General features: G+C 39.5%; 1 protein-coding gene and 1 pseudogene across 1 annotated transcript in view; both read right to left on the reverse strand.

Annotated features, from left to right (window-relative positions):
* Positions 1-24,524, reverse strand: part of lingo1a (leucine rich repeat and Ig domain containing 1a) — a 137,253-nt gene extending 112,729 nt beyond the window's left edge. Inside the window, exon 1 of the mRNA XM_072672413.1 lies at positions 24,203-24,524. The gene's annotated coding sequence lies outside the window, so the exon portion shown is untranslated. The remainder of the gene's footprint in view (positions 1-24,202) is intronic.
* The window catches only part of LOC140549679 (claudin-10-like), a 103,341-nt pseudogene that overhangs the window by 11,665 nt on the left and 64,003 nt on the right, over positions 1-27,673 (reverse strand).

The raw sequence follows: 27,673 nt of genomic DNA on the forward strand, positions 1-27,673 counted from the left end.
ACCTTTGTATTTATATAGTTTTCCTCAATGACTGTTTTAACGAACAGGTTTAATTTTTCACAATAACATTGTTTTGAACATTTAAAATGTTTAACCTCACTACAGTATTTACAAATATGAATGACATGATCAGTTTCCATGTTTTATACAAACTCATCTGCGCATACTCTTCATTGGTGTTCCACAAAGCTCAGTGCTTGGGCCTCTTCTCTTTTCTCTCTGCTCATACTCTCTTGATAATGAGAGCCATGGCTTCTAGCAGATATAATGATAATAATGAAACTATTAACCACCATCACAGTTTCAGGTTTCTGCTTCAATTCTGGTTTGTCTGGCATAAACATAAAAATCTCATCATGGATGACAGACCTGCTGAAGCTAAATCTCTTTCAAAACTGCTATGCATCCCTGGAATTGCTTTACGTCGATCTTGAGGATCTTGTCATCTGCTTCAAAAACTCCCTGATCACTCCGTCTAAAAAATGCATTAAACCTCGTTGTTGAGTAATCAGTTCTCATTCCTAACATATGTTAAAGACTGCAATAGAAAGATTCAGATATTTCTCTCCACTCATGCTGTTCAGCTGTATGTCTTTTCAAGACTATTGCAACTCACTTCTTGCTGGTCTTCCTTTAGCTCACCATTAGGTTCTTGCAACCAATCAAAAATACAGCAGGTTTGACTTTTTGTAACTATCTGCATTACATTTTAAAAGCCTGATGGTTGCCTACAAAAGCAAAAATCACCACTCCTCCAACTACCCTAAATGTAACGGTCAAATACTTCTACAATTTCAGGCTGCAAGTACAGCTCAGTATAGCATGCAACTCCTCAGAACACAAGTACTAAGAGGATTATCCAGAATGAATGTCCCCTGGCTGTCTGACTAGCCCCTTTGTGTCTTCAAACTGAATCAATTTCTCCAATTAGCACATAAATTAAACTTGATACACTTAACACACATGGAAAACCACCTTTGGAAAGTCTGTATATATTTATGTATGACCTCTGACTCTTTCAGTTCCTTGAGAACTGTGCCCTTTCCACCAACCTCTCAGCAACCCCGCAATACAACTTATAGAAGTTATAGCTTTAAAAAGTCAGCTTTCAACATGTCATTTACATTACTGTGTGCCACTATGCTTGTTAAGAGCTCCATGAATGTGTTTGGACCGCATGTGTCATACAGAACAGATTGAGATAGTGGTCAAAAATCCCAGGAACCGGAAAGCTTAGAAAAAGAAGGACAAAGTCTGGCTGAGTGAGACTAAGCTGGATTTGGCAAAAGGTTTCTGAAAGATGACTGCATGCTTAACATTCTCTGAGCATTTCGATAAACCAGTTAGCTCACCATAATAAATATGCTCCTCTAAATTCAATAATGAATGCATATCTTCATGAATTGACCATTTACACAAGTACAGTATTCTCTATTTACATATGCTATTATTATTCTGAAAATTAAACCAGTTACTCTTTTGAAAGTATGCTGTAAAAAAAAGTCATGTGATCAACAAAGCAGACAGGGTGAAGAGCAATTATACTGTATTTCCTGTCTTTTATGACAATGCAGCCTCATTCAAGAATATTATCATCTCTTTTTAAATAATTGTAATTTCCAAATCCATCCCAGCTGGAAATCCCCCATTGCATGATGCCACCAGTGCTGGAATGGCGAAAGCTAGCATGTGCTTCCGCTGAGTAATGTGAAGCTAACAGATACCCACACTGATTAGCATCTCAAAGAGTGATGAGGGGAGAAGGAGGGCCATATTACACACCCCAGACAGAGCAAGACCAACTGTGCTCTGTGGGATTTTTATCCACAGGTCTGTGGTGTCCTCGGGGATCTAGCTGGCGATCGTCCGATTATAGGGTCAGTGCTTAGGAGCACCCTATTATCTTTGTTTAATGCACTTATAATGCAATTCTAAAATGCAAATAGTGATATAACAACCTCACACTAACTACCTTAAATACTCAGACTCACAGTTATGGTTTCTTTTTCTACAATGAAAACCAACTATGTAATACCATCAGTACTATTACCAGGGGAAACTCACAGGACAATGGTCTAATTTCTTCAAGTAGTACTTGTAGACTTAATATGATACATTTCCATCTGTGCTATAAAGTCACTTCATTGTCATGCACGTAACTGGCAAACATTTACTGTGTGAACTAATTCTGCGTTCGTGACCAAGCTGAAACTGGGAAGTTAAATTGGGAAGAATTCATTTGGACAGTCCTTCAACTTTTAATTCCCACTTCTGTATGTTTCTGTATGTTCTTTTTCCTTATAATATTTCTAATTACAGGTTCATTGGAAGTCTAATTCATTCTCAACAAGATTTCTAATACTCTAAACAGACCTTCTGTTATTCGATTCATGTTCATAGTTATTAATGTTGCATCAGAATCCACCTATAAAATAACTGAAACCCAAAACCAACAATTCTAATTCCATTGTGAAAGATTTTTGAGAGCTTTTTATATTTTATTTTTTGATTGTGTATTTGCACTCATTTTTTATATGTATATTTATTTTATATTATGTTTTTACAGAAGCTGAACCAGATCTAGCTGTGAAGGAATTTATTTTCCCAAACTCAAATGGTGGCAGTCACAATGCTTTGAGATGGGAAGCAGGAAGCTCTGAGTTGGGAAAACTTCCAACCCACTTGTCATGAACACAGCATGACAAGTTGACATTTTAAGCTGGCCAGTGAAATAGAAGTGATAATAACTGAGCAGAACCCAGAAATGGTGGTTAGAAGAGTAGATCAGCCAAACTGACTGATCGAGAGTGTCAAACATATGGTCGGTGAGCCGGAATCGGCCCAAAAAAAGTTTCTTATCTGGCTCACCAAATGAATTTAAAATCTATGTTTTCATGGCTGCTGGAACAGCAGAGGCAATAAAGGCATTTCTCCAATGGCTTTTCATAGCACCATTTTAGACATATTGTCAGAGATATTTTCAGGCTGCTTATTAAACAACAAAAACTCCAATCTCCCTAACCACAGTACATTACACAGCCAGAATGGCAGCGATTCTGGGAGATCATGAACGGTGGAATTTCCCGTAATATCTCCATCAGTCTAAGAAGAAAGAATGAGATCGATCATCTACACTGGTAAATAAGCACTCAAATTAGCACACACATAGAAATCAGTATCAATAACAATAATAATTACTTCGATGGTCGCATTTCCACTTGCCTAACTGTATCTGAACACGTATTCTGTTTACGGTTGTGTTGCAGAGAGTTGTGTGATGAGATGCATAACCCAAAAAAAAATGTAAGTCAGGTGATTCCATCCTAATCTGATCGCTGTGTGGCGTGTTTACTCCTGACATTTTATTATGTTTTTTCAGGTGAAATCTGAACATGATCTGATCACCGAAAAAACATGTAAATGCAAGTTGTAAACAGCCTTTTAGAGAAATTGTCGTTTTTTTAGACAGTCACCTACTGTTGACAAATATATATGATATATAAATCTTCATTAGCAAGCTGAGAGCTCTCTCTACTAAAGAAGTGAACATGGACTGCTGGGCTTTTCAAAGAAAATTGGTCTAACCCACTTGACTTTGGACTGTGTAGCATGGCACATTAGCTGAAATTAATTTGACACCTCTGGGTAGGGATAGATCTTGCAGTAAGTGCAACCTAGCTATCTGATCTTAACTGCAGAGGTTAGAATATATCTTTTTGTTGATATCGCTTATTATCCATGACAATATGACTATTTGCTTTTAGGTTCATACTTTCAGTTGAAGCTAACATTGCTGGGTGTTGAGTGTCTATATTAAGCCTGATAGAATTTATTGGCGATACTCTTGTAGATACTCTTACAAGTGGGATGTAGTAAATCACCCTTGGTTAGAACAGCGGTCCACCCATTAAACACACTGTCATAATGAGTTTAGGTTCTGTGTGTGCATGTTCTCATATCAGGATATGCAGGAGGCCTGCTTAGAGTTATGGCAGTTGCTAAGAGCCTATAGGCTATGCATCACACGACTAAATGTACTGTAGCTGTGCACTGCCTGGCCTAGCCATCCCCTCTCTCATGCTTCCCTTTCCCACATCTCTCCTGTGAAATGTGAGGATAAGCCCCGGGGTCAGTACAGTGCCCACTCTCTTCGGGATTTCTCTTTTTCGGATGTCAAAGATTGACTAGCATTAATCACCATGCTAACAAATCTACTCCCACCTTTTTCGATTTCAACTCCCACTCTTAAAGATGCAGTACTCATTTCAGTTACCTGTGAACTTCAAAACACTGATTCACTTACAAGTGACATGCGTGCCCTCAACAGAGCTGGAGTTAGCGAGTGGATCCTGTCTTTCTTTGCTGTCTTTTCTAGCCTAGTGGGGACTGAGCAGATAAGCTTTTACGATGGTTTAAATGGCAAAGCAGTGCTGAAACAGGTTTTCTAATGAAGTGGTGAGAGACATGCTAAGAGATCCCTATTATCATCTCTAGTGACTGAGTGAGTGAGCGGCTCGAGTAAGACACCAGTAATGACTAACTCAAATATGTTTTCTATTGCATCACTCTATGTGTCTTGACACACACTGATCCCCCCGGAGAGTGTGACTAAGACATCACTGTACTACACTACACTGTACACCCACACACACACACACACTGACATATACACAAGGACACACATGCAATTGCTCTCTCCCTCTCTCTCTCTCTCTATCTATCTCTCTCTCTCTCTCTCTCTCTCGTTCTCTCTGAAAACCCTTGAGTGGTGGGCCTGATCCTTGCATAGACTGACTAAATTAATAATTGATGGCTTGGACCGGTTTGCTGTCCCTCTCTGCAGGCTTTGTCTTTAATTAAGAGCCTGAGGATCTGTGTTTATGCTTCACAGAAAAAGTGCAAAGTCATCCTCAGGGAAGGCATTAAAGACAACACCGCAAAAGGTGTCAGCTAAACCAAAGATGCCATCATGTGAGACAGACCAATTCTACAATGGTTCTAAAAGGAGGGCTGGCCTTACACCCTAGTGCTAAATGCTAGCTTGTTTTTTTCCATTAAGTAAAGTTGCTGCATATATAGCGATCAATAGATACATCCTGGTAAAGGCCAGTAAGAGGTAGATTTGGGGGTTTTGATGTGGATCAAAGGAATAGCTTGAAGGGAGAAGTAAACAACACATTTACACAATTTTCCTCTTACCCAACGTGTAGCAGATCCTTTAGTCCTGTAATGGAACTACAATGCTAATTTAGCTAACAACTAATAGAAACTACATATATCAAAACTGCATGCGTAAATCATTACACATGCCTGAATCTATACTCTGTACCTAAGTAAAGCAATTGCGTATGGGGTTTCTGGCAATATATGATACAGTGTTATTTATTTAAAGAAAGAATAAATGTAGTCAAAATTCAGGGTACTATTTTCTCTGTCATATCAGAAACATCATTTTTATTTGGATTTTCCAACATCATTTCAACACAGCAGCTGCATTTTGCATTGTACCGACACTGGACCAACAGAAATAATCCAAAATAGTTCAAAAATGACTGGCAATGTTAACATTTTTTGCACATGAAGGTCAGATGTTTTTTTTTACTCTTATCTCCTCCACTGAAGCTCATATTCAGTGGACTCTCAGATGGACGCGATGTTGTCATGGAAGGCCTCAGCAAACACCTGTGGAGTCCATACAGCTCGAGTGCCTACTGTGATTAAAGCAAATGGATACATATGCTAATACTGATATTCAAAATGTATGTTAAATTTACAAAGATCCTACTATAGTGTTAATTGTTATGCTGGAAATCTAATTTCTGTTGAACAAAACTGTGTTAAAATAGAAATGAATACAAAATCAGTAGTAGTATCCAACTTTTAGACCCCACTGTACATTAAAAGTTTGTTTTAACAGGACCGGTGTGCAATGTTTACAAATCACAAAGACTGTTTGAGATTACTGAACAGCTTAATGCAGTTTTGGATGAGTGCATGATGGGCTCCACCTTCAGTTGCGGAGTGCAATTCACTTTTACACAACTGACGTAAATACAGTACACAATTTGAGCTCCTCTAAGCAAGGATTTATAGACAAGCCTAAGTTACATTAGTTGTTCCAGGTCAAAACTGGATGCTTTACATGACTAATTAGCTACATTTAAGATACAAGTTGAGTGATACAACAAAGTTGAGTGAAGTGGATTTTGTTGGCTGGACTATGAACTACTTTAAATGAATGTCTAGACACACTGTGTTTTTTTCTTCCTCAAGGGCAGCATGTAATGCATAAATAAGTAGGTAAATAACCTCTAAATTAATAACTTCCTGCATTTCAGTGTTCACAGGTCAAGGTCATGGCATTAGCAAGGTTTTTCCCAGGACACATAGTGCCTACTAAAGCTTCCTCCGTGGCTGCTGCTGTAGAATGGGCAGATTTGTTTCCTCTGGAGGAATTGCTTGTGATGACATTGTAATGACATTGGCAGAGCTACTCAGTCATTCAGCCTCTTTTGTCTGATAATCAGAGAAGTGTTAATTACCTCTGAGAGACTGTATTCACACACATACACAAACACACACACACACACACACACACACACACACACACATACAGCTTCTTTATTTAAAACTTTAATTACTGACTTGGGTCCATACAACACAATACAACCAAGATCACCTTGAGGATTGTGTTCATTCAGTAGGCCGCTATTTTCACCCAAGTTACTGTGACATCACTGTTCATTATGATTTTGAGGTCGGTAGAGTAGAACGAACCCCTAATCAAGAAAGCCATTTCTGACTTTAATGAAGTAATGACTCCAGTAAAAGTAACTTTCCATAAATCCATAAAATCTTGAGTAGACGTGTTGGCTCTATCATCGGGAGGTTGTAAGTTCTATTCCTGACGATGCCACAGCCATCTGTGGCTGGGAGTCCAAGACAGTTTAATTGACAGTGATCCTTTTCTTCTCACATTACTCATTTCAATGCTAGATAGTGCAGACATTCAATCTGATCTAACAGAATTGGCAATTAGATTAGAATTCGAGTATGTTATAGCAGTGTGGTGGTGCTTTACTCAGCGTCCCAACCGCTCCACGGACGATACCATCACCACCACCCTTCATCTCTCCCTTACCCACCTGGAGAAGAAGGACACCTACGTCAGAATGCTGTTCATAGACTTCAGTTCAGCATTCAACACCATCATCCCACAGAACCTCACCAGGAAGTTAAGCCTGCTGGGCCTCAACACCCCCCTCTGCAACTGGATCCTGGACTTCCTGACAGGAAGGCCCCAGTTAGTCCGGTTCGGGGACAGCAGCTCCAGCACCATCACCATGAACACTGGGGCACCCCAGGGCAGTGTACTGAGTCCTCTGTTGTTCACCCTGCTGACTCATGACTGTGTAGCGAAACACAGTTCTAACAGCATCATAAAGTTCGCCGATGATACAACTGTGCTGGGTCTCATCAGCAAAGGCGACGAGTCAGCATACAGAGAGGAGGTGCAGCAGCTGACAGACTGGTGTACAGTCAACAACCTTCACTGGAATGTAGAGAAGACCAAGGAAATGGTTGTTGACTTCAGGAAATCAAGACCGGACCACTCTCCGCTTAACATCAACGGCTCCTCTGTGGAGATCGTTAAGAGCACCAAGTTCCTTGGTGTCCACCTAGCGGAGAACCTCACCTGGTCCCTGAACACCAGCTCTACAGCCAAGAAAGCCCAACAGCGTCTCTACTTCCTCCGGAAGCTGAGAAAGGCCCGTCTCCCTCCACCCATCCTCACCCTCTTCTATAGGGGAACCATAGAGAGCATCCTAAGCAGCTGCATCACTGCCTGGTTTGGGACCTGCACAGCCTCTGACCGCAAGTCCCTCCAACGCATTGTGAGGACAGCTGAGAGGATCATCGGAGTCTCTCTCCCCTCCGTCATGGACATTTACACCACCCGCTGCATCCGCAAAGCAACCAGCATTGTGGATGACTCCACCCACCCTTCACACAGACTGTTCTCCCTGCTGCCATCAGGAAGAAGGTACCGCAGCATCCAGTCCAACACGACCAGACTCTGCAACAGCTTCTTCCCCCAAGCCATCAGACTCCTCAACACAACTCAACTTCTAAACTGATATCTTTCTGGTACATGTACACTCTCCCTCTCTCTCTCTCTCTCTCTCTCTCTCTCTCTCTCTCTCCAACCATTTACCCCAGGAAAAAAGGGGAAGCATTTTTGCACAAAGTCATTGCACTAATAACTTTATTTTACTACCTCACTGGACTCTATTTATTACACATTGCACAATTTGCACACTACCGTCAATTATTTATTATTCTACGGTCTGTACTGTGTTGTGTTATCTGTCCGCACTTGTTTGTTTGTGTTGCACTTGTGTCTTGTATGCACTGTCTATGTTGCACCATGGTCCTGGAGGAACGTTGTTTCGTTTCACTGTGTACTCTGTATGTAGTTGAAATGACAATAAAACCCACTTGACTTGACTTGACTTGAGGTAACCTTCACCCTCCCAGCTGGCTATTTGTGTGCCAATGGGGGTTTTCTAGCCAGTGGGTGGGAATTGATTCTGACTAAATCAGGGGACAAAAACTGGGCTAAAAAGAAAGTAAACTAAGTACTTACAAAAGTAAGTAACTACTACTGAGTAAATGCTGAGTAACTTATAAACTGTAGTGCAGCTGCTTAGTACATCTAGTCCGATGTCTATCTCTTGATATTCGTATTTGATGTTATTGGAATCCTTTTGGTCTAAAATAGGAACTAACAACCAAATGTTAACAAATAGAACTTTCTATTTATTCAATAAATAGAACTTTCTATGTTTCTCTGACCTGAATGTTTGCATCACATGGTCACAAGATCAAATTCACAACATTTGCATCCAATTACACATTATTTGTCACATTAGACATCGATCTGTGCGTTTCAGGTTTAGAACATGATGGCCTCTAATGACCTGAGGAAATGGCTCTTTCCACTGTTGTTAATTATGTCTGGCTTATTGTTCATGTTTCTATCCCATTACCAGGTGAGACACGTATGCTTGGTGTTATTAAAGACCTTTGTTCATTGCTGAAAACCTGACACTGGGGTGCATGTTTCTCTATAAACAGACATACCTGAGTATAACAGAAACCTTGACTGTTGCAGTGAATGAAGTGTGACTAATTAGCTTTCCCCAAAGAATTTAAGCCTGCGATCTGGAGCAAAGAGGTATGTTAAAAAAACAATAATAATAATAATATATATATCACGCACATAAACACACATACCTACCCTTATTCAGCACAGTTCAATTGCAGCTGAACATTTTTCTTTGTTATTGTAAGCATGTAATCCATTAAGCTCAGATGCTGCTTAGTCAATAGTACATGTAATCTATTTTCACATTATATTACGTCCACTATATCAGGAACTATGAAACACATTTAAACATTCTTCATGACCAGAGTTGATATATATATATGATGGTATACAAATATTACTATTTACATTATAGATTATAGAATCTTCTATTGTAATGCACCCATTACAATAAAATAAAATTAAAACTTGCAATCTTTAAACTAGGCTAATACATGTAGCAAACAGACACAAAAACAAAATTTAAGATATAGCTTAATTACAATAATTATCTAATAATTACTGATCTTCCTACAGCATGAGTAAACTGATAAATCACTGTGCTGATCAGTTCTTTATCTCAGTGTTACTGAGCTCCCCTAAAGCATGAGTAGACTGATAAATCACTGTACTGAACAGTTATTTATCTTAGTCTTACTGAGCTCTACTAAAGCCTGAGTAGACTGATAAATCACTGTGCTGATCAGTTATTTACCTTAGTGTTACTGAGCTCTACTAAAGCCTGAGTAGACTGTTAAATCACTGCACTGATCAGTTATTTATCTCAGTGTTACTGAGCTCTGCTAAAGCCTGAGTAGACTGATAAATCACTGTGCCGATCAGTTATTTATCTCAGTGTTACTGAGCTCTGCTAAAGCCTGAGTAGACTGATAAATCACTGTGCCGATCAGTTATTTATCTCAGTGTTACTGAACTCTACTAAAGCCTGAGTAGACTGATAAATCACTGTGCTGATCAGTTATTTATCTCAGTGTTACTGAGCTCTACTAAAGCATGAGTAGACTGATAAATCACTGTGCTGATCAGTTATTTACCTTAGTGTTACTGAGCTCTACTAAAGCCTGAGTAGACTGATAAATCACTGTGCTGATCAGTTATTTATCTCAGTGTTAACGAGCTCTACTAAAGCATGAGTAGACTGATAAATCACTGTGCTGATCAGTTATTTATCTCAGTCTTACTGAACTCTACTAAAGCCTGAGTAGACTGATAAATCACTGTGCTGATCAGTTATTTATCTCAGTCTTACTGAGCTCTACTAAAGCCTGAGTAGACTGATAAATCACCGTGCTGATCAGTTATTTATCTCAGTGTTACTGAGCTCTACTAAAGCCTGAGTAAACTGATAAATCACTGTGCTGATCAGTTATTTATCTCAGTGTTACTGAGCTCTACTAAAGCCTGAGTAGACTGATAAATCACCGTGCTGATCAGTTATTTATCTCAGTGTTACTGAACTCTACTAAAGCCTGAGTAGACTGATAAATCACTGTGCTGATCAGTTATTTATCTCAGTGTTACTGTGCTCTACTAAAGCCTGAGTAGACTGATAAATCACTGTGTGATCAGTTATTTATCTCAGTGTTACTGAGCTCTACTAAAGCATGAGTAGACTGATAAATCACTGTGCTGATCAGTTATTTATCTCAGTGTTACTGAGCTCTACCAAAGCATGAGTAGACTAATAAATCACTGTGCTGATCAGTTATTTATTTTAGTTTTTAAGCAATGCTGACTAAAAACCTGGAAGGGAAGCAGTCTGATAATTGTAATGAAAACAGTTGAAAACACTTCTAAGACCATTGACTTGAACATGTGTGATTTGAGCCTGCTAGCTAACTTATCTATGTCCAGACAGCCAGCTGTATAACACAGTATAACCGTTTCATTTCGTCTTTATGGTACCCTCAACACCAGTCGCTCAACTTCACTCTATTACTCTACTGTTTAAATAGAGATGTGAGCTTTTGCAGAAAGAGAAAGTTTTTTGGGTCTTTTAAAGGCTCTTCACACTCATGGTTCTTTATGGAATCAAAAGTGGTTCTTCTATGGCATCACTTCAAAAACCAGTTGTAGCACCCCTCCCCCTCCCTGGGAATACCGTACACCACAGTATTATTTTGAGCCAGTATAATGGCATAAAAAAGGTGGATACCGCCCAATGCTAGACAACTGAGGAAAATCACAGAAAACATGCGTTTACACTAAACATAAGAATAGTCAAACTAAATTCTGTCTAGGTCTGACTGGATGTATAGCACCAGCTTTTGCTGGATGAATTATTTAATTATTGTTTCTATAATACAAAGTTAAATTCCAGTTATTAGTCTGGATAATCTACACAATGTTCTCTTACGTTGGTGTTAACATGTATAACTCTTAACACTAAAATCTGGTCAGAAATTGAAAAAGTTACAAAGAACATGACAGCATGTAGCACACAGTTTAAACAGGCATGGAGCCTGGCTCACTGTGCTACATGAGTATTTTATAGATGCATTAGTGAAGTGCTGTTTTGATTAATTTCACCAGTTTTTAATTAATATTGAATGGTGACACTAATTAGAAAATTGCTCTTGAGCTGTAATCTCTGGGCTGATTAATAGTGCAGGACTGAGGCTGTTTTCTCAGAGAGAGGACTTTGTTGAGACATATATCACATGATCTGAGAGCTGATTTTCTTTTTAACCCTGAAGAGATTATACTCAGCAGAATCAGCAACTTCTCTCTCTCTCTCTCTCTCTCTCTCTCACACACACACACACACACACATACACACACACACAGACACAATTTCAATGAATGTGAGTTGTTGTGAGGTGAATGCTAATAGTTTATCCACTACATAGACAAGATGAGTTGGAAGATGGGCTAGGCTGACAGTATCAGCAGATATTTGTTACCCCCCCCACCACTCTCTCATAACAACATAAACAGAAGAAATATACTATTTCTAGAACCTCATGCCTTGTTTGTCATTAACACTCTTTTTACACTTGCACATATTTGTCACTGTACACATTTAACCCAACTAGGGGCAGTGAGTAAACACACACAGACCAGTGGGCAGCCAACTCCAGCGCCCGGGGAACAGAGAGGGTAAAGGGCCTTGCTCAAGGGCCCAACAGTGGCAGCATGCCAAGCCCGGGAATCGAACCCACAACCCTGTTATCAATAGTGCGGCGCTCTAACCGCTGAGCCACCCCTGCCCACATAGTCAGGCTTGCTGTATAGACTAAAGACTTACATGTAGATTACAACCAACGTGATGTCACATAGGAGTCAGCCAATCAAAGTTTGATTAGTTGTTAGATGTGGAAAACAGCAGCAACACCTCTGTGCTAAAAGTTTTTACTGAAGGAGTCATTGTAAAATCTCCACATATAGGGTAAAATACATGTCTTTTACAAGATTCATCTCTGACCTTCCAGAACTATCCTTCAAGACTCAGTCTTGAACAATGTTATCCTTTTATTTAAGAATCTCTATTCAGAATGTTGTGCCGTCTAGGAACTCTGAATGTGTTGTTTTTTAAATGCCTGTTTTTCATTTACATGTGCACCAGTGTTAGCTTAGCACTAGCACACTGTTATATATTCAGCGCTAGTAGAAATTAGCATTATAGAGATGTGTTTTTAACACATCTTTAACTGAAGGTCTAGCTGTAATAGTAATAGTAATAGTAATAACATATATTACACCAACACAATTCTGTCTTCCAGTTTACTACAACTTACTACCCAGTAACTATGTCACTATAATAAACATTATATGGCCAAAGTAAGTGTACATCCCATCTAATTATTGGGTTCAGCAACACCCATTGGTGTATAAAATGAAGCATATGACTTTGTAATCTCTATAGACAAAACAGTCAAATGGTTTTCCATATTAATGACCACGGTTTTGGAATGGGATGCAAGCTTATGCACAGTATTTGTGATGATCAGGTGTCCATATAAATTGAAACCAAGCAAACAGACTTACTTTGTAAGATTTTTTAGTGTACACTTTTGAATAATACATAAGAATAGTTTTGATATTTGATATTGTTGCTGAATAATATACAGAAAACTGTAACATACAACTACACATACAAAATACACATTTGTAAATCAAGTGTAATGCACTGCATAGCAATAAGACTAATTATGTAATTATGTATAAATATGTTTTAATTAAGTGCATAACAAAACATCTGTATCTCAGTAATAGTGTACAATGAGCAGAACTAGTTCTGGGCTTTGCATGTAAGTGTTAATGCAAGACCTTTTATGGCATGTTAGAGGCCAAGTGCTCCACTCAGATTGAATTAATGACTAGAATCCAGCCATGTCTAATCTTAAACAAACATGGCTGGAGGTGAGAGGAGACACCCTCTTAAATTAAAAAGGGCACATCGTTATTATTTCTCACCTTTATGGCGCTTCATATGTGGGCGTAGAAAGTGGATGTAGGTGCAGAAAGAACAAACAACACCTCTAAATTATCACCACACCTCATTCAGTGCTAAAGGGTGAAACTAAAACAGTTGCTCACAGATAAAGATGAGGGTCAGTGATAAAGAAGAAGCAATTCCTGCTGTGCATAATGCTAGCTGTGATAAAGCAATACATGAATAAAAGCATTATGAAGCAACCGGAGATATACAAGCTCTAATGGAATTAGAATTCACTTGAACAAATACTTAGGAAATACTTAATGGATACTTTTGCCATAAAGGCTAGTGGACAAGCAAGGGGATGCATAGTGAGAAAGGAGCAGTAAGTCATTATGCTGTTTCAATCTCAATGCCTTTATTAGTTTTTATGAGCTCTCAAATCCAATCATTTTGGAGTAATTGCAGTTACAATGAATACAACAAATTGTCTTCATTCAGACTTCCTCCAGAAAAAAAAAAACACAGGTCAAACAAGAGCAACAAAAGGATTCACCTCTATGCCACAAACTTCCATCATTCACAAAACACACTATGCCTTATACATTCATCATTTCCAAAAAGCTTTTGTGAGAAGGTGAGTGGAAGGCTTTTGCATTGTCATTCCTGCTGAATAACATCTGAAATATTAAAGCATTTGGTGAGAAAAGAAGAGCAATCTGAGTCTGCAAAATGAGGAATGGAGCTGTTTCTCCACCGCAGTCACAGAATTACCCACTCCTCACTCCAATTTGCCTCCAAATTAAATGTCAGAGGCCAGATTTAAATCATGACAAGGTAAAACTCCACTGATAACAGTTTGGCTTTTATCCAAACTGGTTGATTTTTTTTGTTTCTATAAATAATTAAATGAAGGTACATAACAAGATGTCTCACCAAGGTGCAGTCAATTCATGTGACAGAAAAGAGCCTTCTCTTCTCTTGAATTACAGGAAAATTAATGTAATAATGTTTTTGTAAGAATTAAGAATAAGAATTAAGAATTCTAAGAAATAAGAATTCTATCAAAGATGTAGGACCCAAAATAGACATTTTTCCTCTAGGTGGGAAACTTAAATAATGGAACTATACTTCAGTGCAGGCTGATTTGTTCTGATGGGCTCTGCTATATTGAGTATCATTCAGAAAAAGGCCCGGGCTAAAACACTCCATATAAACATTTGAAACATTAGCAATATGTATGTACCATATCAAACTACTAAAAATAATTATATATAGTTTTGATGCATAAATAATATGTCATTTAAACCTTCAGGTGAATCAATTCAAGCTCACAACATCTAGTAGCAAAATTAAAGCAAGTATCCAGGAATTAAAGCAGCATTCTGCAAGAACAGGTATTTTGTTGCTCCCGGGCTCCCTCTATAGTCAGGATGTGTATTTGCACTTTGAGACAGCCTTATAGGACACTTTATACACATGCATTTCTGGACTGAGAGATACAGAACCACCATAATATTACTGTCATATTATGAGATTTTACACGAACATCTGGGCATCTCATAGTTATAAAGCTCAAAATAGCAGTGATAGAGAAGCCATTCTCCAAAGTTATTTGCACATGATCTAATAGTATTCACTGCTTCTATCCATCTGCCTCTTCACTTACTAGATAAGGCATTAAAATTGGTCACATCTCAAAAAGTAAACTGAGATTAAACTCAAGGCTTCATTGAGATTATTAATAATGGTTGTCTTAATGGTCTTGTGACCCTCGTAACCCAGAACTGCCTTGTGACAACCTCCTAGTGAACATTCTTATAAGATTGACAGAGCGTACTACTGAACCTACTGTAACTGGACCAGAACTTTAAGAGAAGATGACACATCAGCTGTTCTGAACTCTAGCAAATCTCCTTAATGATAAGTTGGTAATGTATGATACATTTACATGGTACATACAGCATCTCATAGCTTTATACTGCCTGGACTACTCTGAAGTGGTCATAAATTGGCCTTCAGATTAGACCAATGATGTGAGAACATGGCGCCTAAAATGTTTTGAGACTTCCTGGAGCCGACAGTTATGACCAAGGCTAGAAAGATATTATGGTCCTAGTGGGTTATGAGTGTTTTGAGGATCTGGCCCTCAGCTCATCAGACAGATAAGCTTTAGTCCTCAGTACATTTTTATTTGGATCAATATTAATGGAGCGCAGTTGGAATTACTGTGATTGTCTAGCTCTGTGGATAGAATTGCAGATTTAAATACATTTTAATATAAACCTACTAAAATTCAATCTTTTTCAATAGATTCAAGAGTGACACATGGTACCAGCCTTGCCACCCCCCATTGCCAACCCCAAATGTGATTTTAGAATACATGATTCACATAAATGAACACACATTTGTGTAGATTAGCTGCATTTATTTTGGTTTACAATATTAAAAATAACAAAGGATTCTCTTAGTGATGCCATAGAGGAACCATTTTTGTAAATAAGCTGTAGGTATGATGAACCTTTAAATTGGTGAAGAACCTTTACATGGCTTTTTTTGCCAATGATTCTTTATAGAACCAAAAATGGTTCCTCTATGGCCTCACTCAAAAAAAGCGAGGTGTTGCTCCTTATTACACACTAAGGTGTATTACTCAGTAACCACAGGAACGTCTGTACTAATTGGTGGGGCTATTTTTTGTTAATAGAAGATTGTAATAACTGGCGGGCCACAGGCTTTTTAAGGGGCTAACTCACTCCTAAAACTGAAATGTACTTTTTGATAGGCACTTACTCTTTTTCTTGTGTTGTTCTCTCATTAATAAAATGAAGAGACAGAGAAACCTGAAGTTTATTCTTCAAAAGGGAGATTGCGAGGAAAATGCTAAAGTTTGGCACACATGTGAACCACGGCTTAACTGCCAAATGCTTAAACATTAAAGTGTAGAATGCAGCTGTACTGCTGCTGTAGCCTTTCACGCCATATATTCAAGCAATACACAGACATTTGTAGCTTGTGTTCCAGTGCAAAACAAACTGAAACCGCCTGGCCTAGGACGCCTGGGACAACAAGCGTCTCAGAAAGGTTCCGGGCCATCATGCACGTTGCGCCTGACCTCGCACAGTGCTGCAGAAATGCTGTGTTGCATTTTGCTGTCCGTTCATCAGTCTGTCACCATATCTGACTCCAACTCAGCGAAAGCTACTGTAGAATGCGCAGAACTAACAAGCCTCTGGAGGAACCAGAGAAAAGACTTATCACCACTAATCGGACACACACGGAGAGTCCATCACTAAGTATAGTGAGTCTCAGAATCATACTAGACGATTGGTCCATCATTTTATGACAATGGTCACACATTGAGAGTGGGCACACATATGAAGTGACATCACTCCGGTGTTTTAGTGGAAGGCGTAGTCGCATTCCACAGCGCTGGTGTGGGAATATTTTGGCTTTAGACAGAATAAGTGAGCAGAATCCATTGTAGTAAATGAGCCGGAGACTTTGTTTAAAAATAATGGTGTTATTCATTTGCTATGTTTATAATTTTTATATTAAAATTACCACATCTCAAAAGGTTTAAAAGGTTATTTCTAATAATCATGATTAAAAGGTTATTTCTCAGGACCCTGAGTGGTCCAGTAGACTAAGGTGCTGTCCAGTGTTGCCAACTCCTCAGTAAGGAAAGTAGCTATTGGTTGTCCTAAAAGTCGCTAGAAGTCGCTAAATGACATCATCTCCTACTTGCCATAATTGTCCATCTGCATGCATTTGGAGCTGTAGAATTAAGGAATAATGTTGTGGGAGAGAAGAAAGTGAGTACAAAACACCCTAAATATGTTAGAACTACAAATGAACCCGACTTCTAAATAAACTTCTTTTGTTGGTTCTTTTTTTTGGCCTTTGAAATAGGCCATCACTTCTCAAAATAACTTCATGACTTTATAAGGACGTGGGCATGCACATTTCATTTGCAGTGTGGCTGTGGAGTGGTGTGGGTCTGCTCTGAGTGTGAGACTGAGCACTGTGAGTGTTGTGGGACGGGGCTCACGGCAGCACCCGCTGCTGAGGACAGTAACTGAGAAACATGTGTGTTCACAAGAGTCTCCAATAACTCCAGAAAAAGTCTCTAGATTTGTTGCTAGTTGCTTAAAAAAAGTCGCTAGAGGGGTCTGAAAAGTCTCTATATTTAGTGACAAAGTTGCTAAGTTGGCAACACTGGCGCTGTTACTATGATCAGAGGGTCGCTGGTTCCAATCCTGGTCATGCTGCTAGCCATCAGCAGCCGAGGCCCAGAGAGAGCACAACTGGCCTTGCTCTCTTCTGGGTGGGTAAATGGCACTCTCTCCCCACATCGCTTTTCTGTGGTGTGGGCTGTCACTGCCTGCTTGCAATGGAGGGGTGCGTTAGGGTTGGACAATTAGCAGTTTAAATTGGGAAGAAAACGGCCGATTAAAGATAAAGATCAGATTAAAACGGTATTTGTTCTTTAAAACACATTATTATATCAATGGCATAAAATGACAATAATACTGTTTATTGCAATTATTTGTAGGACAATTTATCGCAGCCTTTTATCATACCCTTTCTAGCACCTTTATTAGTGCACCTCATTTCTAAAATCCGGTTATCTCTCTTTCTCTCTCTCTCTCTCTTTCTCTCTCTCTCTCTCTCTCGCATGCTCTTTCTCTCTGATCCCTAAACTCAAAGTTCACAGCCAACTAACAAGCCCCCTTGATTTCCTTTAAATCTTTTCCAGTTTGGCTTAAGAGTGCCATGCCCACCTCAATCTGCTCTTCTCTTTCCCCCTGTTATTACTCCACAGTCTCTCTCTCTTTCTCTCCCCCCCTCTCTCTCTCTCTCACTCTCTCTCTCTCCCAATCCCTTCCCTGATAATCCTATCTGACCTTTGTGAAACTTGAAAGAAAAGTCAAGTGAGTGAAGAGGTTATTTTACGCTTTAAAGCTGCGGGAGCTGACATGCTTGTTTCGGTTTTTACGCACATGGAAACAAACACTCCAGCTAGCGTGGAAAGAACCAGCAACACAGCTGTGCTCATATCACATGAGCAGAGTTTAGCAGTACGAGCATATTACATAGCCACTGCGCTTTCTCCACACATTGCTTATTTTATACTCTAAAGGTAAAACGAAAGCCTCGTCTCTGATCTTTTATCTACAAGCTCTGGGCAATGCATACTTCATTTTCTTCCCACTATTACTACACACAGATGGGTATAATTAAGTGGTAATTGAATGTAAGTGGAAAGAAAGCACTGTAGACAATGTGCAAGGGATTTTGGCTGGGAATGAGACAAGCTTCAATGAGACAAGAAGGCCGACACGAGGGCACAAAGTATGTGAACGTGTATCTGAAAATCAGCAACACGTGGTGTAATGCGTATTTTAGGACATGAACTTGAGGTGGATTATACAGCTCTAAAAGTAGCTGCTTATCCAGGAATACAAGTTCCTGAAATGGTTCAGCTAAAACTGCACACTTTTTACAGACAACAGAGTGTCATATGACTTTTAGCTTAATCATTACTTTGATAATAATGATGAACTAATGAATGGACTAATGAGTCAATGACAGAGTTCAAACATCCCACCTGAATATGTGATACGGTCAGGTGCAGCAGCTTACATTTTGCGGGTCTACCAACAGCAGGTGCCTTTAGCTCCATTAGCACTGATTAGCTCTTTCAGTATCACTCGGTCAAAGCTGCTTTCATCCGCTTTTCAAACACGCCAAAAAAATTGTTGCAAACAAACTGAAACTGAACCTCTTACTATCAAAGCAAGCTAATATCAGGTCAAACAAAGCAGCTCATGTCATTCAGTCAGTCAACTAATACAAATTGCATTGCCTGTAAAAGGTTTGGGAACACATAGCTTTTCAGAATGGTGAAGTTCAATAAACCAATCCCTGACAGATCAAGACCAATTGTGCTGTCTTGGCTGCTGATGGCAAATAGCATGGACTAGAACCAGGACTAGAAGGGTCAGAAGGCCCAAGGCTTTCTTCTTCTGCCCACCGCTTATATTAACTAGGTCTGCTTCTACAGAGTTGCATCTCCCAAGGAGAAAACCCAAGGAGAAAATTGTGGATTTCTACTATTAGAGTTTCCTCTATTCCAGGGGAGAGAATGAAGAAGGGCAACCATCAAAGTATGAACATCTTAGCAGCAAACATTTCATCCTAGGTTAAGCTCGAGCAAAATCAAGTTTACATGATCGTTCTGACATGGTTGCGGTAACCAACTCCAGTGGCTTTGAGTTACGCTAGCCGAACTGAAACAATTCCATTGGCAGTTAGCTAATGATAGCTCAATAATAGGTTAAAAGGATGGTCTAGAGTTTTCAGTCTGAAGACTTAGCAGCAGATTTTTGGAAGTCTGTACTTTTGTAAGCTTTCTTTCTGGTGCTAATGTTAGGTAATGTTAGTTCCTCATAAGACAATGCCAAAGGCTGTTTTTTAGCCACTGAAATACTGCTGTGGGTGCTGTATAGGGATCACAAGCACCCACAATTTGTAGATTGTCTTGGGTTTTCTTCTGGTGATATGTGATCTAAATAGTCTTTGTTGGAACGGGTGGAAAATTGTAGTGTATAGTATTAATCAATATAGTTTTTTGACCTCTTGTCTTTTGGTCTCCACAGCAGTCACATGACTAAAAACTATGAATATGTGCTTTGTACAATAGTTTAAAAAGGAAAACTTATAAAAGTTATTCAAAAGTATTAGCTGTTTATTTCACATTGAATTAAGTATTTTATACTTTATTAAAAATGTAAAGTAAATTTTACATTAACAAAATGCAAAAGGGTCGGGCACCCCTGATCGAGTTACATGTTTTTGGTGTTTTTGGAATTGAAAATCACAAGAAACACAATTAAATATGACATTTCTAGAAACTCATATCCCTAGTACATCATATCACTTATCACTGTCCAATGTCCGTTTTTTTGTTTCCTCCATTCCCCTCTGTACACTGTGTGAATACTTTTGGACGAATAGACTATTAGAAATCCTCTAAATAACATCTAATAAACTCTTTACATAAATTTTTATTCTAAATTAAAAGCATTTTTGTCTTCTGCTATAAAGTCACCATTTTGAAAATACATGTTTTTCATTGGACAGCGACATCATATATTTCCCCCAGCAACATAATATTGAGAAAATAAACAGTAAGTGTGTATTAAAAAAAGTGCAGATGTGTATTCTCAGTAGAGGATTTCAACTTTCACAGTCAAACAAAGTCCAAACCTTTGAACATGACTGTACAACAAATATTGTCCTGCGTTCAACTACAATCTTAATGTTGTTTATGGCATGTCTCCCAACCAAAGTGGACTGTCTGAGTGAAACACAGGGTCATTCAGTGGTGGTCACACTCCAGCAGTCTGCTGACGTTCTTTCTCCAATGGTTGAGAGGGATTGAGGCATTCCTCAGCGGCACTCAGACAGATCAATATCTGCTGTATTGTTTTTTGCACAGTCTGCTCCCACCTTCCATCTTTTGAAAGCTAATTTTGCACAGCAGCTTTGTTTGTTTGCTCATTCCACATAGAACAGGCCATACCACAAGCACATGCAATCATTGTACTCTTCATTGACATATTTATGCCCTTGTGATCTACTGTATATGTATGAACTACAACTGAACCCATGATTATTTCTATTATCTCGGTATTCGAGTGGGACAAATTCTGATTCTAAAGCAGCAAGAGAGTACTTCAGGGAATGATGGAGTTATGTATTATTTCATTTCACACAGCTAGTTATTTAGCTAGCAGAAACATCCATGAAGGAAACCACTCTGGATATGGACAAAATTGGGACACCTGCTCATTCATAGTTTCTTCCAAAGTCCAGGGTATTAAAAAGGGGTTCATCCTGCTTTTGCTGCAGCAACTGTCTCTACTCTCCAGTGAAGGTTTCCTTGTAGACTTTGGAGCATAACCTATCCCAAAAGTATTGGATGGAGCACCAACCATCATTCCAGAGAACACCTCTGGGGGGCTTTATACCCCTCTAGCCCATGCCTGGCATCAGACATGGTGCCAATAGGTTTATCTGCTTCAGAGAGTCCTTTTCTATTGTCAATGCTTCTCTACAGACACTAGACAAGCTGTGCCTATTTATGTCAGCAATAGGTACAACTGAAAGTCACTAGAAGGGGTGTTCACAAACATTTCTAGACAAGGATTATGCCTAGTCTTGGACCACACAAAATTCAGAACAGAAATTCTTCACTGAAATGAATCCCTATATATATATATATATATATATATATATATATATATATATATATATGATTTGTCATAATTTACATGTCTCCAAAATGGAAGCTTTACAAAAGAATAGTAGTCAATATATTCAACAACAGAAGTCAATATATAAAGTTGTACAGCTAATTTTGGACAATTTCTATTGGTCCATAATTAAATTAAATACATGTATATGTATATATATGTGTATATGTATATATATATATGATATTTACATATATGTTTACAATATTTATCTACATAACCTTTGAAAACCTGCCCTGTAATTTATGATATATGTGCATATGTGGCCATAAATCAGATTTCCATAGGTGCTTCTTGTTTGATCAGCATTTTGCATAAGCTAATACTTGATAATGATGGTAACTAACTAGGAGTGTATCACTAAAATTGTCTTGTTGTACAAGTTGTACAAGCAGAAATCAGGGTAGCAATGTAATCAATTTTCAAGCCCTGTGCTGGGTGGTCCCATTTCTTTCCAAATCTTCTTATGAGCCCTTCACCATCTATTAGACTGATTGTGTGCTAGCTGCCAGGACAATACGGCCCCATGACCAGTAGTAGTAATGGGATCATACTGTATCATAATTGGGTTCATGTTCCACGAGGAGGAGATGGGACAGAGTAACTGATATGAGTCGTGATACTACCCAGGAACTGGATTTAGTGCAGGCTCTTGTCCTACCAGCATTGTGTGTGTCCTATGAAGGTATCTAGTCAGGACAGGACGTCATGCATATAATAGTTGGTTACTAAATGGCTGGTTGTGCAGGCAATTATCATTGCTAACTGCAAAATCTCCAAATTTAGCATTGCTACAAAGAACCGCACCAATCACCATCTCCAACTCCAGCTCCTGGAGAGCTACCTTTCCACAGACTTTAGATTCAACCCCAATCCACCCCTCCTGGTGCAACTAATTACTGCCTCCTTGATTGGCTGAATGGGGTGTATTGGATTTAGGCTGGAGTTAAAACCTACCGGAAGGTAGCTCTCCAGGAGCAGGGTGGAGCTGCTGAATACATTGAGTTTTTCTCAGTTCCATTTTTGTAAGCCACAATGAGCCTACATGGATGAAAAATGGACAGAGGAACCGGGGTGGAAACTCTTGCCCATGGCCACTAATCTGATTTATCTTTTATTATTCTTCCCTGCCTACAGTGTCTTATTCAGGTTTCCCCTCTGAAATAGGAAATGTGATAAATATTGATGTTCCTTACAGTAACGGCAGGTGAGACTGCACTCTGCACAGTGGCTTATCTATCAATAAAGACTTTTCCTTTTATTTATTTATTCTTTTTTTCCAGCTAAATGCACGTTAGCTGACCCATAGTTTCCACATAGCCTCCAAATGCTGTAATGTAATTGCCTGTCTAAAAGCCATTAGCTTTGCTTGTCATTTTCTCTTTCTCTTTTTCGACTTTGTCCTCTCTCACATGAACAACCCACCTAGAGGGGACGGCACAGCAATTCATGCACCTGAACGGTACCTTGGTAAATGCGGAGGTGACTTCTAGATTCCTCTCAGGCTGCACTGCACACAGGACTAAATATAGCGGACATCTGAGGATTCCAGCTCTGAAATATTAAATTAGCCATATTCAGCATGAAATTTTATATGCACATGCCTGAGAGAATTATGGCATGGTAGGACCACACAAAGCTTCCAAAAACAGTGCAATGACTTCTGCATGTGTGTATGGGTACATGTGTTCATGTCTTTATAGGGACTGAATGTCAGATGTCCCCAGGATCACTGAAAATGTGGAAGTTTTGGATGTTGTGATGACATTTGTCAAATTCTCTTGAGGACTGATTCATTGATTGATTAATTGATTGATTAACTCACTTACCTTTAATTAAAAACACAACAGAGCCCAAAAGACAGGTGTAACTATAACAGCATACAGCTAAATGAAGGCAAATTGGTGGCATCCGTGGATGAAATGAGGAATACAAGCATGTGTGCATGTGCGAACTAGCAGTGATAAAAGCTGCTCTATCAGGCTCCGTCCACCTGTCTAGAGGAAAGTGTCGGACATCTGCTCCTTACCGAGTCTCGGGGGGGACCTTTGGGCTCAGAACACACGCCAAAGATTTAGAAGCTAAAAAACCTCCTGCTAGCCCTTCATATCTATATGCTGCTCAAATACTTCACATTCAAAACAGTGACACAAATATGAGCTTAATAATCATACATAAATCTACTCAGGATGATTTACCAATACTGAACAGTTTCACTGCACCACTTTTCCCATCAACCTTTTTCCTTTCTTTTTTTTTTGGCCCAAACAAATGCTTGTAAAGGCACCCCACCCTTCGACTTCCAGCATATTCAGAAGGTAAAGAGAGGCTTACCGGATCAGTAACTAATGCAGAGTTGTCTGCATTAATGTGGTGGTGTATCCAGAAGGGCTAGTTATTAAATCCAGCACGCTGTGATAAGACAGGAGATGCCATCAGAGAGAGACTGCCAGCAGGACATCACTAAGAGCCCTCACAGGAGATGAGAAAAGCTGCCAAAAACGTTGATAAAGAGATCAAGGAGAAAGTCAAGTGATGCGCCCGTTATCCGTGTCCACACACTTCGGAAACCGTCCATTTGGGGCGTGCGAGCATGGACTGTACAGACAGGCTCTGCTCAAACACACACACACACAGACAGCACAGGCAGTGCACAGAGAGGCAAGAAGAGACAGAGAGAGAGAGAGGGAGGTAGAGACTGAGAGAGAGAGAGAGAGAGAGAGAGAGAGAGAGAGAGAGAAAGGGAGGGAACGTGGCTGAGAGAGAGAGAGAGGAGGAAGGAGAGAGTGGGATAGAGGAGGGGGGAGCCTCAGGACAGTGCAAGGTGGAAGGAGGAGCTGCAGTCGGAAAGAGATGGAGAGGGTGGGAGGGGAAAAAAAAGGGAAGGGAGGGGGCGGCTGGGTGAACGACAGAGGAAGAGAGTGAGAGAGGAAGAGGGAGAGAGAGCTGCAGCATGATCTGCACTAACACACAAGAATCACAACTAACGAAATCCAATTCCCACATTTTCCTCAGAGCCAGGGCGCAGCAGGGAAAAGCTTTGGCAGCCGAACACAGAACCCAAACCAGCCTCTGATCTTCCTTCCTGTTTCTCCATCCCCTTCTCCTTCACACATTCAGTCTAGTACCAAGCAAACAGTGAGCCTTTTCTCTGGCCGTGCTTTTAGCCAGACCAAACGCCGTGTTCTGAAGAGCTAGGGGGGTGGTTTAATTGGTGATATCTGAAAGAGAGGACATCGAAATCAAAGGAGTAAACAACAATGGCTGGAGCTCTTATGAATGACATTGCCGCCGCTAAATTATCTGTTGTAGCAAAACAGGACAGCAAGACCGAACTAAAAAAAAACCCAGCAAGTGTCTGCTTTGAAGGGTTGACTCGAAAATATTTCTGCTCCTCTTCTGAGTGGAGTTTGGCAAGACTTCAGCACAAATGTTCGCTGTTCGGATGCTGCCAGCATGGCTGTTTCTGAACATTTGGGGGCCCTAAGCCACATCCTACTTGAGAAACTGTTCTTAGCCCCCCCCTCCCCCGCCCACAACATGTACACAACAATAATGATTTCATATGCCAGAATAAAAAAAAACAACAAAATATAGTAAGAAAGAAAGGCATATTAAATACTACAGCAACAACAATTTGAAAAAAGCAGGTGCCCAAGCAGTGTCTTGACGCTGTCTTGACAATCCAAGTGTAATGTGTGTGGTGGGCCAGAGGCCAAAAAGACTAAAGCCCCTTTCAGACATACACAGGGACCCAGAAATTCTCTATACATTACACGGAGGAGCTGTATATCTGTGAATGCAAATGTCCAGATCAGTTGTACCTGGAATTTATCCTTCCAGCCCCCCTACAACAAAGTCTGGGTACTGTCCAAGTGAGCCCATATGTGAGCAGAGCAGGTAATTTTCCAGAGAATTCACAGTGGGTGTCTAAAGCCCTATTTGGACGGGATTAGTTTTACATGGGGAGGTGGGGTTATGTAATTATTACCAGAGTTTCTCTGTGATCTTTACTGATGCACTCCTGTGCAATCCAGTAAAGATTCTGTGTCTACCTTCTGTAAAACGAGCCATAAAAACAATTGCATTGTGTTGTACAACGTTCAAATCTAGAAGCCGAGTTACAGACTTCAAAGGCACAACCCCTTTGTGTAGTGTAGCCTATAGCCTGCATACGTGTTATGAACCTGTGGCAAATTTTTTTAACTAAAATGTCATTATTACTATAAGTGGGCTAAAAGATTGGTTATTGTAATTTTTTGGAGGTGAAGACAGCACGTAAATCGAGTAGCCAGAGATTTCTAATCCTATGCAAACTGGTCATACATTTTACAAACATCCTGTTGTAAAATTTCATTACTTAACCATCAGACTCCACCGTCCGAATAGGACTTTAATGATGTTTTTCATCTGACTGCTATTTCTGCAGCATACTTTTAGCATCCTGCTGACACAGGCAATGACCCTTGCCTAAAACTGTAGTGAGAATTCGTCTGACATGGAAAAGCTCGGCTGTGTGCTACATGTGTGAAGGGGCAATGCCGGGCCCTTGTGAAATGGCTGGACCTGATCCTCAATTTTATGAAGTTTATATGTGAGAATGGCATAAATAATATACCATAACAAATTAAATAATATTCCATATATTATAATATACATAATATACAAATAGTAAGCTCATGGGTCTTAATGCGACACACAATTTGTAAGTAATCAGTAATCAGCAAGTAATCAGTGCCCACAAGGCAGGAGGAGGCTACAAGAAGATAGCCAAGCGTTTTCATCTTGTGGTTTCTAGAGTGACGCCTGTTAGTAAAAAAATGGCAGTTCAAGGGGAACTGTAGCAGTCAAAGTGATATCTGAAAAAAAGCTCCCAAAGACAAAACTGCTCATATGCTGGTAGGACGGGCAAAACAAACCTGCATATGACTTCCAATGACCTCTACAAAAGCATAATCAATATAAATATACATCAAATCCTATGTGGACTACCTGAAGAGACAGAAACTGAAGGCATCTGACCTAAACATCATTAAACCTTTCTGGAAAGACCTTAAACCTACAACTACAACAACTACATTATTTATTCATTTATTATTATATAAGTTTTTTGGTATCATCGTAACAATAGAAATGACAGTTGACATTTCCCATTTGTTTGAAAATGCATTTTCACAGGGCCTGTTTTGGGCTTCTTATACCGCAGTGTTGAACCATTATGGTTCAACAGTGCAGAAATTGCAGGTTTTTTAGCTTCTATAATTGTACTGCATATTTCATATCTGAAAGAAAAACACATATGTAAAAACATTGCTAAAACAAACAGTCATGTCCACACATGGGGAACATTGTTGAGGGGAAACTAGTGGGGAAGTCCTTGCACTGCAAACAGTTGTCAAGGTCAATAAAAGTGTATCTCGGCATCAGCAGAAACAGGTAAGAGGAGAGCAGTCAGGCCTAATGGCCTGAGCGATATAGGACACTGAGACTGTTAGAAGGATTGGAGAAATGCAGAGTTACTGTACAGCATAGGAAACAGGGCATGAATACCAGACAAAGAACTAGAACTAGAGATACTATCATTAATGGGTAAGTGAGGATTTACACATGCATTAATACAGGACACTGTATAATCTGAACTGTGTAACATTCTAACTCGTATTGTGTAATGGGATGCATGAATATTGTTCAGGAAACATATCATTACTGTCTTTAAAAAAAAATACTTTTTAGGAGAAGAAAAAATAAACCCTCCTAAACTGTCAATTAAAGTCAGTGTAATAGAACTACATTAAAAGTCATTTG

Source organism: Salminus brasiliensis, chromosome 2 (assembly GCF_030463535.1).
Source record: "Salminus brasiliensis chromosome 2, fSalBra1.hap2, whole genome shotgun sequence".
Lineage (NCBI taxonomy): Eukaryota > Metazoa > Chordata > Actinopteri > Characiformes > Bryconidae > Salminus > Salminus brasiliensis.